The sequence below is a fragment of the Schistocerca serialis genome, chromosome 4, assembly GCF_023864345.2.
Source record: "Schistocerca serialis cubense isolate TAMUIC-IGC-003099 chromosome 4, iqSchSeri2.2, whole genome shotgun sequence".
Classification (NCBI taxonomy): Eukaryota; Metazoa; Arthropoda; class Insecta; order Orthoptera; family Acrididae; genus Schistocerca; species Schistocerca serialis.
The window spans coordinates 909,311,775-909,327,923 of NC_064641.1; positions in this window are offsets into that span (position 1 = coordinate 909,311,775).

Here is a 16,149-nt window from a genome sequence, read left to right on the forward strand (position 1 = left end):
GATCCGGAGATCTTGCTGGCCAGGGTAGTTGACTTACACCCTCTAGAGCACGTTGGGTGGCACGGGATACATGCGGACGTGCATTGTACCGTTGGAACAGCAAGTTCCCTTGCCGGTCTAGGAATGGTAGAGCGATGGGTTAGGTGACGGTTTGGATGTACCGTGCACTATTCAGTGTCCCCTCGACGATCACCAGTGGTGAACGGCCAGTGTAGGAGATCGCTCCCCACACCATGATGCCGGGTGTTGGCCCTGTGTGCCTCGGTCGTATGCAGTCCTGATTGTGGCGCTCACCTGCACGGCGCCAAACACGCATACGACCATCATTGGCACCAAGGCAGAAGCGACTCTCATCGCTGAAGACGACACGTCTCCATTCGTCCCTCCATTCACGCCTGTCGCGACACCACTGGAGGCGGGCTGCACGATGTTGGGGCGTGAGCGAAAGACGGCCTAACGGTGTGCGGGACCGTAGCCCAGCTTCATGGAGACGGTTGCGAATGGTCCTCGCCGATACCCCAGGAGCAACAGTGTCCCTAATTTGCTGGGAAGTGGCGGTGCGGTCCCCTACGGCACTGCGTAGGATCCTACGGTCTTGGCGTGCATCCGTGCGTCGCTGCGGTCCGGTCCCAGGTCAACGGGTACGTGCACCTTCCGCCGACCACTGGCGACAACATCGATGTACTGTGGAGACCTCACGCCCCACGTGTTGAGCAATTCGGCGGTACGTCCACCCGGCCTCCCGCATGCCCACTATACGCCCTCGCTCAAAGTCCGTCAACTGCACATACGGTTCACGTCCACGCTGTCGCGGCATGCTACCAGTGTTAAAGACTGCGATGGAGCTCCGTATGCCACGGCAAACTGGCTGACACTGACGGTGGCGGTGCACAAATGCTGCGCAGCTAGCGCCATTCGACGGCCAACACCGCGGTTCCTGGTGTGTCCGCTGTACCGTGCGTGTGATCATTGCTTGTACAGCCCTCTCACAGTGTCCGGAGCAAGTATGGTGGGTCTGACACACCGGTGTCAATGTGTTCTTTTTTCCATTTCCAGGAGTGTATATATAGAGAGAAGATTTAATAAAACAGTTTTATTTACTTATTAAAACATGACTGCAAGTTACATTCTATGTTTGCATGCAGTACTGTTCATCAATAATGCTTTTGATGGATGATGAATGCAGCATATGTTCGAATGACATAATTATATTTTAATGTGATACAGTAACAAAAATAAGTTTTTTTTTACTTGTACTGTGAAACCTTGCTTCTTGCCGAATTTCGTGATTCTAGGTCAGCGTGAAGTACGCTATAAGTTTTGATGAGTGACGTTGCGAGTATCAAAACATGTTACATAAATGGCCGAACCTTTCCATATCACTGGTTTAGAAGCTTGATTTTTGTACACCGCCAACCGACCATAGAACTTAATATGTGACATAAATTTGAACTACGTACATCAATCGGTTCCAGAGAGAAAAGAATCTTTAACAGTCGAGCAGAAGACAGGCGGATAGAGAATGAATAAAAATATTTCTTCGTGTTACGTACTTACAAATTAACAATTTTCGATTTTTTCCCATTTACTCGTGTGGTGAAACGTTGCTTCTTGGCAAACTTCATGTTCTGTGTCAACGGGAGATATCCTACTGGTTTTGATGAGTGCGTTCACGAGTTCCGGAATTTGTGACATAAATGACCGTATGTTCTGACTGCATTGAGTTCGAAGTTCAAAATGTTTACACTGTCAAGATCCATAGACCTTCATATGTGACGTAAATCTAAAACTGATATGTCAGACAGATCCTGTGGGAAAGGGGTCCTAATTTTTTGCGTGTTTTATAACCACAAATTAACAATTTTATATTTTTTTCTGTATCTTTACTAGAAAACGCCTACCCCCCATGAACCATGGACCTTGCCGTTGGTGGGGAGGCTTGCGTGCCTCAGCAATACAGATAGCCGTACAGTAGGTGCAACTACAATGGAGGGGTATCTGTTGAGAGGCCAGACAAACGTGTGGTTCCTGAGGAGGGGCAGCAGCCTTTTAAGTAGTTGCAGGGGCAACAGTCTGGATGATTGACTGATCTGGCCTTGTAACAATAACCATAACGGCCTTGCTGTGCTGGTACTGCGAACGGCTGAAAGCAAGGGAAAACTACAGCCGTAATTTTTCCCGAGCGCATGCAGCTTTACTGTATTGTTAAATGATGATGGAGTCTTCTTGGGTAAAATATTCCGGAGGTAAAATAGTCCCCCATTCGGATCTCCGGGCGGGGACTACTCAGAAAGATGTCGTTATCAGGAAAAAGAAAACTGGCGTTCTGCGGATCGGAGCGTGGAATGTCAGATCCCTTAATCGGGCAGGTAGGTTAGAAAATTTAAAAAGGGAAATGGATAGGTTAAAGCTAGATATAGTGGGAATTAGTGAAGTTCGGTGGCAGGATACACAGCGTGTATCGAAAACCGACACACACGGACCGATACCTGCACAAACTGTCAAACCACCACCCAGTAAAGAGGCATGATTAGCACGCTCGTAACGAGAGCAGGACGAATATGTGAGCCGCAACACCTCAAACGAGAAATGCAACACCTGGAAACTGTTCTGAGGAGCAATGGGTACTCCACAAATTACATTAGAAGTGTAACAGAGCCAAACACTCGGCGAAGTAAGGAACCAGAAAAAGAAATGTCGGGTACGGCCTTTCTGCCATACATTCCCAGAGTGATGGACAGAATCGGCCGTATATTGCGCAAACATGGCGTAAAGACGATTTTCGAACCTACAAGGAAGATCAAAGAGTGTTTTACATCGGCGAAGGAGAAAAGAGACCCACTTGCAATGTCGGGAATATAGCGTATACCATGCTCATGCGGAAAAGTTTATGTTGGAATGACTGGACGATCAATTAACACCAGGATCAAAGAGCATAAGCGACATTGCAGGTTGTGGCAGGTGGAGAAATCGGCCGTGGCAGAGCACGCACTGAATGAGACCGGCCACGTAAAAAATTCGCCGACACCGAAGTTCTGGCTGTAGAGAAGCACTATCACACGCGCTTGTTCAGAGAAGCTGTAGAAATACAAAAACACGTGAACAGTTTCAACAAGAAAGAGGAAAGCCTTAAGGTAAACGGATCCTGGCTTCCCGTACTGCAGCGAATGACAGTCGCAGGTAGCAAGAGGAGAACCACACCGGAAATGACCGCGGAGAAGCCCTCGGACGTTGGCGCGCCAGGTACATATAGTCTTCGGCCGGGAGCTAGGCTCCAGTTCACCACCGGCAATGGAGGGTGAAGCTTTGACAATGCCGGCCACTCGTGCTGGAAAAACGTCAGAAAAATCATTAGATGAACGTCGGCCGAAGAACCCGAGACAGAAGCCAATAGGCAGTTTGTCAACAGGTGGCCACGAAAACCTTAAAAATTTTGGTTATATTTTGCCGTGTGAGAGCGTGAGAATGAGAAAGTGTATGTTAGACATGCGTTAAAATTTAATATTTCATTTTACGCAAACCCTTGTACAAACGAACTGTTGGGAAGTTATGTGGCAACCACAATTCAGGTGACATGTCGGTGTGTTCTTGATTTTGTATAAAAGGAGCCAGAATGGAAATTAGAGGCGGTATAAGTTTATTTATCATTGAAGAATATTTCGCACTTTGTGTATTTTGATTAAATAAAATACAAGAAAGTGAAGGTTTGCTGACATTAATTACTATCAAATTAGTGATTGGATAAGGAAATATTTTCCGCGAGAATTATCTGGAAGGAACGTTCTGATTGGTCGTTTAGATCAGCAGCCAATCAGAATTAAGGTGTTCCCGCACGAAAAGAGGAGTGGACATATAGGAGAGTACCTCGAAGAGTCACTTGCTTGCCGGTCTACGGATAACATGATGTCAGATCGCTGCTCAAAAATATTCTGTAAGATGAGGAAATGGTGAGCTAACTACGGTTCGAACATATCGTGACTTAAGCGACTGGAGTTACGAAGATTTTAATGAAATTTTGGTGCTTCTATATTAAATAGTTTGAGAGATTTGAACGCGTGAACTTTCTGGTGGTAGAAAAAACTCTGCGCGGTATGTTCCGTGCTCTGTTCGGAGTATTTTGGTGAGCACCTCTTACGAAGAAGATCACTGAAACGACCGAATGGTTAACTCGTGCATAGGTGTGGGTCTGTGACTGGTAGAACGTGAAAATTAGTCGGGTCGGAATTACTAAAATTCTAGCTGCTTTTCGAGTGAATATTTGTTATACAGACAGTGAACTTTGAATGATAACGTTCTACCACGTTAACTACGGTCTTGATAGCCATTTAACGTGTTTCATATGAATAATAAGTAGAATTAAACTACTTTTAAACGCTTTTCTGCAAGTAGACTTAAGATCCCGAACGCTCGATTTTTTAATCATGAACTTCCAGGAACTGACTTTCAACTAGAGTTACGCGGCCACTGTGTGGTATGTATTAAGTGGTGGTTTCATCAACGCTGCTTTACACTGTCTAGTACCTATCTGCTACCACAGAGTGAAGGGACATTGGCAAGAATCCTATAGAGGTGAACTGAACGATAGCGTTAATTAAAACGCAGACGTTAGGAACGTAGTTAAATGAAGGCACGCAATGCGCAACGCATTCAGAATGTTACCCACGAGACACTCCGATCTGTTACGGAATAAGCTGTTTTTCAGTTTAAATTTGTGGCAGAAAACGGCAGACTGCGAATATATGTCTTGCGTCAGTCTCACAACAACCAGAAACCGATGTGATTTTTCTTTTTATGCTGGTTTTTGGCACAGAACGATTAACAACGGATGTCATATTGCTATTTATCAGGTTTTTGGCCTCAGAAGAAGCTGCATTTTTTCTCAATCTGCATCATGACTACCAGGAACTGCCATCTTATTACACTACTGGCCTTTAAAGTTGCTACACCAGAAAGAAATGCAGATTATAAATGGGTATTCATTGGACAAATATATTATACTAGAACTGACATGTGATTACATTTTCACGCAGTTTGGGAGCGTAGATCCTGAGAAATCAGTACCCAGAACAACCACCTCTGGCCGTAATAACGGCCCTGATACGCCTGGGCATTGAGTCAAACAGAGCTTGGATGGCGTGTATAGGTACAGCTGCTCATGCAACTTCAACACGATACCACAGTTCATCAAGAGTAGTGACTGGCGTATTGTGACGAGCCAGTTGCTCGGCCACTATGGACCAGACGTTTTCAGTTGGTGAGAGATCTGGAGAATGTGCTGGCCAGGGCAGCAGTCGAACATTATCTGTATCCGGAAAGGCACGTACAGGACCTGCAACATGCGGTCGTGCATTATCCTGCTGAAATCTAGGGTTTCGCAGGGATCAAATGAAGGGTAGAGGCACGGGTCGTAACACATCTGAAATGTAACGTCCACTGTTCAAAGGGCCGTCAATGCCAACAAGAGGTGACTGGGAAGTGTAACCAATTTCACCCCATACCATCACGCCGGGTGATACGTCAGTATGGCGATGACGAATACACGCTTCCAATGTGAGGTCACCGCGATTTCACCAAACACGGATGCGGCCATCATGATGCTGTAAACATAACCTGGCTTTATCCGAAAAAATGAGGTTTTGCCATTCGTGCACCCAGGTTCGTCGTAGAATACACCATAGCAGGCGCTCCTGTCTGTGATGCAGCGTCAAGGGTAACCGCAGCCATGGTCTACGAGCTGATAGTCCATGCTGCTGCAAACGTTGTCGAACTGTTCGTGCAGATGGTTGTTGTCTTGCAAACGTCCCCATCTGCTGACTCGGGGATCGAGGCGTGGCTGCACGTTCCGTTACAGCCATGCGGATAAGATGCCTGTCATCTCGACTGTTAGTGATACGACGCCGTTGGGATCCAGCACGGCATTCCGTATTACCTTCCTGAACCCACCGATTCCATATTCTGCTAACAGTCATTGGATCTCGACCAACGCGAGCAGTAATGTCGCGATACGATAAACCTTAATCGCGATAGCCTACAATCCGATTTTTATCAGAGTCGGAAATATGATGTCACGCATTTATCCTCCTTACAAGCGGCATGACAACAACGTTTCACCAGGCAACGCCGGTCAAGTGCTGTTTGTGTATGAGAAATCGGTTGGAAACTTTCCTCATGTCAGCATGTTGTAGGTGTCGCCATGGGCGCCAACGTTGTGTGAATGCTCTGAAAAGCTAATCATTTGCATATCTTAGCATCTTCTTACTGTCGGTTAAATTTCACGCCTGTAGCACGTCATCTTCGTTGTGTAGCAATTTCAATGGCCGGTAGTGTAGTTTACGCTGCCTCAGTTCTTCACACAGAATCCTTAGCCAGTACCCATGGCCACCACCGCGCATCAAGAGTGCTGGTTCGTGGGTTGGTACATTGATTTGGGGAAGGGGAGCAAACAACGAGGTCATCAGTCCCATCGGATTAGTGAAGGACGGTGAAGGAAGTTAGCCATGCCGTTTCAAAGGAACCATCTTTGCACTTGCCCGAAGCGATTTATGGTAATCAGGGAAAATCTAAATCAGGATGACCGGTCGCGGGTTTGGATCGTCATCCTCCAGAGTGCAAATCCATTGTGGTAACTACTGCGCCACTAGTGACAAGAGTGTGCTAGGAGGACTGTCGTCCATGCAGCCTCACGTAACGTCTGCACCGCGGCGTTATCTTTCATTTACGTACAGCAATCACACTTTCTTCGAAGAAAAATACAGGAATTTGGAAGCAGGAAATTATAAATTTATGGTATAATTTAAGAAGATAAAAGAAGATAGGATATGGTAAATAAAGACATCCCTTCACCCACACCACCTGGGGAAGTAGACGTGGAATTGAAGTTCAAGCCAAGCGTCCAAATGTGTAGCTACCTAATTTAGCTTATCCTTATGAACATCCCTCTTCGGGATTTCTTCAGCCCATGCGGAACTAATCTATGTCGGTGTTGTTTATCAGAGTGCTGTGTGAGTTGATGTTTGTCAGGTCACATAACAATAACTACTACTAGGTTAATTAGTAAACAAACTCTGCATACCTTTGAACCACTACCTTGGATCTGTGTAATCTAATTAATTTATATACTGTTCCTACACATCTGTAAGAGAAATAGTAAGCCACCACTAACCTATTATTAATATTGTCAAGCATTTTTGTAAAGTAACACTATACTTTTTTTGAATAGTGGACCATCAATTTTATATAATAGTGTAATGTGTGTGATATGATTCTGTTGTGTATTTACACTGTTTGATTTTGCCTGCTTACTTTATATTACATTTATATGCCACTCATATTGTTACATTTATAATGATATGTTTATTTATGTAACTATTTAACAATGTCGGGTACACGTTTAACGTAGATTGTAGAACAATATCCATCCACCAACTATTCTAATTACTTCTATTTTTACATAGATTCATAATAAGATTTTAATTGCAATCCCTGATTATTGTTCACGTGAGTAGTCGTGCATGTTTTACGTGTTTTATGTTATGTATGTTTTGCGTGTCTTCGTTATGTCAGCGTTTTCACTGTCACTCGTATCATCGTCAGTACTGGAGGTACTCGAGCCATCTGTGTCGGCTTATCTTTGTCTTCTGCACTTTCTCTATTGATAAATCTGTTTGTTTATGTAATATTCTGCTTTTGAGATGTTGTTGGCGATCGCGTTCAACTGTGTCCGCGTATCTGGATTCCTCAGTACATCATACATTGATGTTTCCGTTATGCGTTCGATGTTATTACGTAGGTGCCTGTATCTAAAGCATTTCAAAAGGAAGTGTTATGGAGAATTAATTTCCCAGCTCGTGCAACGATTCATTTCTGAAAGGGATATGCACTGCAAGTGCTTGGGATTAGGGCCATGTCCAGTCACAAAATATATCATGCCTCGACGGGGGTTGACAAGGCACAACCGTAGCCGCTCCCTGATGTCGGAGAAAAATGAACAGCCTCGACGGCCCTTATCACTCTCGTCCCACTCTTTTTGCCAAGTGTTCACACGACAATTTTTTTAGTTGTCACCTGTCTTCTATGTGATACCCGGTGATGTTCAACACTCTCTCAGGTCTAGCCATATTCAGCCAGTATGTTGCAACCCGGTATCTGATGGTCATAGCGATCAGGTATATTCTAACAAGGGAACCTCCCCATTGCACCCCCTTCAGATTTAGTTATAAGTTGGCACAGTGGATAGGGCTTGAAAAACTGAACACAAATCAATCGAGAAAACAGGAAGAAGTTGTATGGAACTATGAAAAAATAAACAAAATATACAAACTGAGTAGTCCATGTGCAAGATAGGCAACATCAAGTTTTATATGTGTGAAGGAGCGCCGTGGTCCCGTGGTTAGCGTGAGTAGCTGCGAAACGTGAGGTACTTGCTTCAAATCTTTCCTCGAGTGAAAATTTTAATTCTTCATTTTCAGTTTATGTGACAAACTCTTTTGTTTTCATCACTTTTTGGGAGTGATTATCACAACCACAAGAAAACCTAAATCGAGCAAGGTAGAAGAATCTTTTTACCCATTCGCCAAGTGTACAAGTTAGGTGGGACGACAACATATTCCTGTCATGTGACGCACATGCCGTCACCAGTGTCGCATAGAATGTGTCAGACGTGCTTTCCTGTGGAGGAATCGGTTGACATATGACTTTGCGATCAAATGTTTTTGATTCCCATTGAAGAGGCACGTCCTTTCGTCTACTAATCGCACGGTCGCACGCTTATGCGGTGCGGTCGCAAAGCACAGACACTAAACTTATTACAGAGAACAGAGACGTCAATGAACGAACGGACAGATCATAACTTTGCGAAAATAAAGTAAGTAAACTTTTCACTCGCGGGAGGACTTGAACCAAGGACCTCTTGTTCCGCAGCTGCTCATGCTAACCACGGGACCACGGCGCTCCCTCACACACGTGAAACTTGATGTTGACTATCTTGCACATGGACTACTCAGTTTGTATATTTTGTTTATTTTTTCATAGTTCCATACAACTTCTTCCTGTTTTCTCGATTGATCTGTGTTCAGTTTTTCAAGGCCTGTCCACTGTGCCAACTTATAACTAAATCTGAAGGGGGTGCGATGGGGAGGTTCCCTTGTAAGTACAGCGAATCAGTAGCAATCTCCTCTGGCACCGCCTAACGGTCATCCTGTTCACGACGAGAATGAGTCTGTGTGGCCGTGTACTAGCTGCAAAACTCAATGCTGAATCGAAAAGTGCACAGTAGTACATTCTTATCTGCGTAAGTGGTAGACTACATCGTGTCGAATTTAATGTCTATAGTATGTAATGTATACGTTCGGCTTTGTTTGTGATCAGTCGTATATGTTCGTTGAAGTCATGTCATTCGTCAGTGTGTACCCCAATATATCTACCTACTACTTCTCGTTTTTGCTTTTCTTGTTTGTTTTAACTGTCGGGTGTCTTTGTAACGATCCTTTAAGAATTATGTACGATGTTTTTTGTGCAGCTATGGACAACTTGTTTTGGTTGCACCGTTGTTGTATTGTGTGTAGCATGCCAATGGCCTTGTTTTTCAACATTGCTCTTGCGTTAGCTGATATCACAACTAACAGGTCGCCAGCATATGCAAAGATCCCGCCTCAACGTTCATCTCCCTCGATTAAATTCAAGGGCGTTTCAATTCTGATATCCCAGAAGGCGGGTCCGCAGATAGAGCCTTGTGAACATCCTTTGGTAATCCTGTCTTCAATCTAGCGGTTGTCCTCTTGCCACTCAGCTACTCTGGTCCTACAATAGTATCGAGGACTATTCTACAGATATCCGGGTACTTGTAGTTCTCGATATCTTGCATACACTGCTGGCCACCAAAGATGATCAAAGGCGCTAGCTATGTAAATAATAATCGCAACTGCGTATTTCTGTAATATCTGTTCTACAATTTGGAAAGCCCCGTTAATTGCGTCGTCGTCTCCCGGTGTAAAGTCGAACTGGGAATGACTAAGGCCATGGAGATACCTGTGAGTTTGGAGGTAGTTACGTAGAAGCTTCTCATGGACCATAGCCAATGTATTTAACAACCAAACTGGTCGGTACGATTCTGATAGATCCCTATCTGCGGCTTTTTTAATAATTACTGTGTTGACTGTTTCCCAGATTAGAGGCACCCGTCCCAGTCTCAGGGCATCATTTGTTAGATCTGTTAAATATGGGGTTATCAGCGGTGAGACCTGGCGCAATGTTTCCAAATGGATATGTTCTGGTCTTGGCGCCTTCTTGTTTTGTAAGCCAGCAATTGCTAGCGGAACCTCATTTTGCTCAAACGGTAAGGTGACTTAATTTTCTCAATTATAAGCTTATATTGTATTGCCCATTCGTTTAGTTGTAGATGTGTTGGGACGTAGTGTTCCTAATGTTCTTATCTAGTCGTGATTAATGCGGTTTTCAATGTAGTTTTTGCGTCTCTGTATTGTTGTTGTCGAATCTGTCTGTTCGAGTGGAAATTGCCTTATGGTAAAGCCTGCTCTCGCGACTCATATACCGTCTTAGTCTAGATAGTTCGAGGGAGCATCTGCCTTGTGCTGATTGGTGAAAGTCGGTATGTATTCTCGTTCAGCAGTTTGTAATATTTGCTGAAATCTACATGCCCTTAGATGTACACTTTCATCTACGTTTTCCACCATTTATCTCTCACATAGTTTTGAAACCTTTCCCAATTTGTCCTGCTTAACATATACTTGTCTAATGATTATGTATGATGTGCTGTAGTCTTACTGTCAGTGACGAGGCCGGCCAAGTGGCCGTGCGGTTCTAGGCGCTACAGTTTGGAACCGCGAGACCGCTACGGTCGCAGGTTCGAATCCTGCCTCGGGCATGGATGTGTGTGGTGTCCTTAGGTTAGTTAGGTTTAATTAGTTCTAAGTTCTATGCGACTGATGACCTCAGAAGTTAAGTCGCATAGTGCTCAGAGCCATTTGAACCATTTGTCAGTGACGACTGCATCATGATCACTTGTCGTTATCGTTACAATCAGATACACACGCCAATCTGCTTCTGTATTTACAGTTGTATGGCTAACAACTGTTATGTTTATATTGCTACTGCCGTCAGCATGTCCTATGTATGTAGGTAGTTGGCCTTCTTTGCTGATAATGTACAGGCTGTTCGCACTCAGGATGTCGTTGACGATCTGATCTCGGTCACCAGTCCGATCACAATGCCACAGGGTGAATCTGGCACTGATGTCTGCTACAATGACCATCTTCTTCCCTCTTGAATAAAGTGCTATCTGTTGAATCATGTCTGTCTGTGTATGGTTGCATTGTGTGGGAGTACTGGGTATATAATGACGCCAGTACCCGTGTGTCTATACCCTTGGTGGCCTCTACTGTTACAATATGTCTGTTGCACAACTGTGTGATTTTTGTAGTCTGGCACATGGTGTCCATTATCACTGTAGCAGCCATTGCCTCCTGTTATCAGAGTTGTTCAGGGGTGCGGGGGACTAAAATTAATTTCCTATTTCTACTGTATGGTTCCTGAATACACATGACATCAACGTTAAACTCTCGGGCCAGCCTGATGAGTTCCACACTTAAAATTCTACTCCTCATAGCACTGAGCTGCATGATCTTCAGTCCGCATCTTGTGGTCGTGCGGTAGCATTCTCGCTTCCCGCGCCCGGGTTCCCGGGTTCGATTCCCGGCGGGGTCAGGAATTTTCTCTGCCTCGTGATGACTGGGTGTTGTGTGATGTCCTTAGGTTAGTTAGGTTTAAGTACCTCTAAGTTCTAGGGGACTGATCACCATAGATGTTAAGTCCCATAATGGTCAGGGCCACACATGATCTTCAAGGCAGCCTTGCATATACGTAGCATTTCACACCCGTCTGCTCTCCCGCGGGCCCTGAAAAGGTCTTTGCATATTTTATTAACTTTCAGATCTTCTGGACACCATCCACTGACCTGTCTCAGGAGATCAGCAAGCTTATTCCCATCTACGGAAAAGTTTCCCATCCGAAGGATTACCCTATCTGTCTTCTCGGTTATAGGAAAGCAGGTGGAATAACCCCTCTCGTGTGTTGATCGTGTAACTAATCGTTGTGCAGTTTGCGGGATATCCCTTTGCTCTAGCCTATTGAGCTTTCAAAGTTCAGTTCAAACGCACAATAGGTTGCTGGCTCTTGCTTCTGATTATGTACTTGTTCATTCTATGTGTTTTTCAGTCCGTACTTAATGTAAGTAGTAACTTCCTTGTGATGACTACATACTCGTTCACCACTTTTTATGCACCTCCACCTTTGTATCTTTTTTACATTCATGATTATGAGAGTTAACTCTGCTCCCCCATTTTGTTTTTATGGTGTTACATTTTGTCATATACTTGTGTGTCTTACTGATCTTGTCACTGCCTACAGTAGCTTTGTCCTTTTTCTCCTGATTTATGTTTTTATTATTAGCCGTTGACGCGTTTCTTACTACTTCATCACAAACCGTGTTAATAGGGATTGTTCTTACTTCATCACGAAGCACATCTTTGGGAACTGGCTATGGTACCGCTACTTGACCAGACGTCGCATCTTTGAGGATGGTGGTATCCCTACTTCATCACTTGTCACATCTTTGGGGGTTGGTAGAGGTTTTGGTACTTATGGTGGTATCCCTACACAATCACTTGCTACACCATTTTTACTTTGTTTGTACGATACTCTGTTGGTATCTCTCTGTTTTGTGGGCATAACTATGGGTGGATGCAATGGCCTCTCATTGATGGCAGAAGCGGTTTCCCGTCGGTTGTAGTATCCTCCTGAGATAAACTTAACATGCGTTATTTATTGTTTACATTTTGTTATTTCATATCTGTTTAATGTTTGGGATCCGTCTGAGATATAATTGATTGATTTATGTTTTGTTGCGTTTCGTAGATCTTGCTGCGAGATGCCTTTTGGCATTATGTATAATCTGAATGAACTGCGTGAGTATGTGTGATGTTTTGAAACTCTCTTTCTATTATTTAATGTTCCAGTTCTTCCTTCCTTAAAATTAATGCAGTCTGAAATATAGTCCATTGAAAGAGTTCACGTTTTAGCGTACGTCCACCTATAGGACCTATCTTACCTACCGTACATATTTGGTCCAAACAATCTGTATTATCAAGATATGTGTCTTGGATGGCCTGCATATATATTAATGACGTTATTTCATTTTTACAGTGTACTGCGTCCTACTGCAATAAACCATGCTGCCGCCGCATTCCACAGGTGGCACCAGTTTGTAGTTCTTGTAGATGCAGATAGATTTCTCATTATAAGTATAGAAATGTCCGATTCTGGATTTAAGAACGAACTACGTGTTGTGGCTGGAATTCGTATTACAGTTAGAAGTTATAATCGGTCTTCTCAGTTTGCCTATTGTACAAGAGTTTGTGAGTTAGACAAGCAGTGGTTATACCTTTGGTGCAAGTTTTGCCGGTTTCATACAGGTGGTGCATCCTATTTTACGCTCTGGTAGTGGGCACTCCGTTTTTTTATGTTCTTCACCACAGGTTCCTCAAATAATCTGAGGGACTGTGCAACCATTCACAGTGTGTCCCAGACCGAAACACCTGAAATATGTTGCGACTACATTGTAATCTTTGACTCCTGGAGATTGGAAACCTACAAATATCCTCTTTTGGATCAATAACTGGTTTCTCACTTTAGACGTACCTATGCAATGTTATTTACAAAACCGTCATGTCGTGGCCCGTTTTTAAATCTCAGTTTCACTTCATTTGTAAATTCCTCTCCGGATATGTGTTCTGATAAATGTAGTTCCTCCAAGAACTCGTCATCGCTATAAGTTGTTGGCACCTAATGGGTTGTCCCTGGTGGTTTTCTCTTTTTTGTGGTCTCACACGTAATTTCTCGACTTTTCTCAAAAAGTCTTTTATAGTCTTCTTGCGTCTGTGTGTCCAGAGTGCAAATATATTTTGCTTTCATTATTGATATCATCCACAGCTTTTCTTTTTTTTTGGAACGGTGGATGTCAGTTTGTTTAACACATCATTTGTGTCTGTATTCTCTGACGATTTAATGAAGAGAATTGTATTCTGTTTTGCCTTGGCCTCTTCTGCTTTAATGTTAAAACTTGCCTTCCCTGTCGGGACGGCCGCTGCTGCACCATAGGTCAATGGTGGTTGTTTATTATCTATTTCTTTGACATGTTGATGTTCTAATCTCAACCTAATGTTCACCTCTTTCAGTTTCTCTACCTTTTCCCTCGCGTTGCGGATGTTATTAACCAATAGAACTGTGATCTGGTCCATGAGTTTGTTGTTTCCTGTTTTTAGATTATCAGTCTGTCCGTCTAGACGCATTCATCTTAATGCATCCAAGGACTCAACCTCATGTTGTACTCTGGCCCCAGTCTATACCTCTAAATTTGCACGCAGTCTGGCGTTTTCATTATTTATTGCCTGGACTTTCCCTTCCAGTTGTGACTGAGCGAGAGTGAATATGATTAATCTGCGTTTTAGTTTTTCCATACGTACAAGTGGAAATTTTTTAGCCGCCAGTTTCTGGGCATCGACTATTTCATCTATGGCAGGTAGTTCCACCTCTGTGGTAGCAAACTCAGTGCTCAGAAGCGGCTCCTCCTCCATTTTCTGAGCACCTTTCTGCGATGCAGAGCGTGCACATCTTGCTACTGTCTCAAGTGGTTGTGTTGATGGTATTTCCGTCCCCGATGACGTGCTGCTTGATCTGCCCTAAAAGAAGCAGAAGACGCAGCCACCGCCGGCAGGGGCTGTGTTTGTTGCTCCAGTTCTCACACGTAGGCGTAACAGTAGAGCAGCACATAGCCAAAGGTCATGCACTGGCGTCCCTGTTACTTCGTTAATGGAAGCAACGAGAGTCTGTGCAGAATTAAAGGCCTAACGGCGGCTAAGCAAGTCGACAACAAGCTGTTTCTTGGCTGAAGCTACAATGTTATGGCGCGACCTTGTTCCATTCTATGTACCTCCATCAAAATTCGATGTTTTTACTGCTAACAGTCTTCTATCTGTGCGCCGCTAAAGCTTATACAGCTATCCTTCTTTGTTCTCTGTAGCACGAGCAAAGAACTTTCTTTGCATCACGATCGAAGTCAGTTCTGTGAGTCATCTTTTGGCGCGAACGCAGTCACAGCCAATTGTAGCCTTCAGTTACTGTACAGAAAATCTCAAAGAACTCGCCACAGCTACGAATTACATCTGCCTGTTCTCACTCATCTCTGGAAACAAGTTTATGCAGTTAAGTTATGCAGCATAGAAGAAGGAGATTGCAGGTTATGATGATCACTACACTTGCAAAACCGAAAGTACGCGCAGTGCAATAGACACTTATTGTGCTTCCTAAGATTTTCGCGTAAGCTATTACAAAATACGCTAGTTCAAAACGTTGTTCACTGTATCACTGTCAAAGTCTCACAGATAAAAACCGAGTTTTCCCAAGCGATGTGGTGCGACCTTTCCGTAGTGGATGGCCTTACCTAACAGTGCCACAACTTTTGACTGCCGAACTTGTGTAGTGATGCACACAGAACAGTACAGTTTGTGATATGTGCAACTAAAACCAAAGCCGTAGTATGGCGATTCATCTGTCGTAAGTCGCCGACCTCATTTACGAAGATGCTCACAGCGCCATCTATTGGTAAAATTTTCGTGAATTATTTTTCTGCCATGGTGAATGATATTCTGTTTAAATTTGTCGTCATTCTGAGCAGTTGTTCTCTTTCTACAGAATTTGGAAACTGGAACTTTAATTATGGACACCTTGTACATCAGGCAATGTAGGTGACGCTGATGAAGCACTTTATTCCCTTTGTCGCTGCTAGTGCGTGTTCACCGTAGTCGAAGCACAATGATCCGGTATCCAATATCCGTACCACTGTTCGTTAACAACTCAACAACATTTCTCCTAGGAGATATAAGTCCTTGAGCTCACCTTACTCGATCCTGGATAGATACCCTTAATATTTTCTTGGGACATCTGAAAAAGTATTGTGTATTATAAACCTGTTGCTGGCGTTTAGACCTTCAGGAATCACCTCATGACGTTTGTCCGCTTACATAATATTCACACTAAATGAGGTAAAGAAGCTGAGACATGTCAGCAAAATTATAT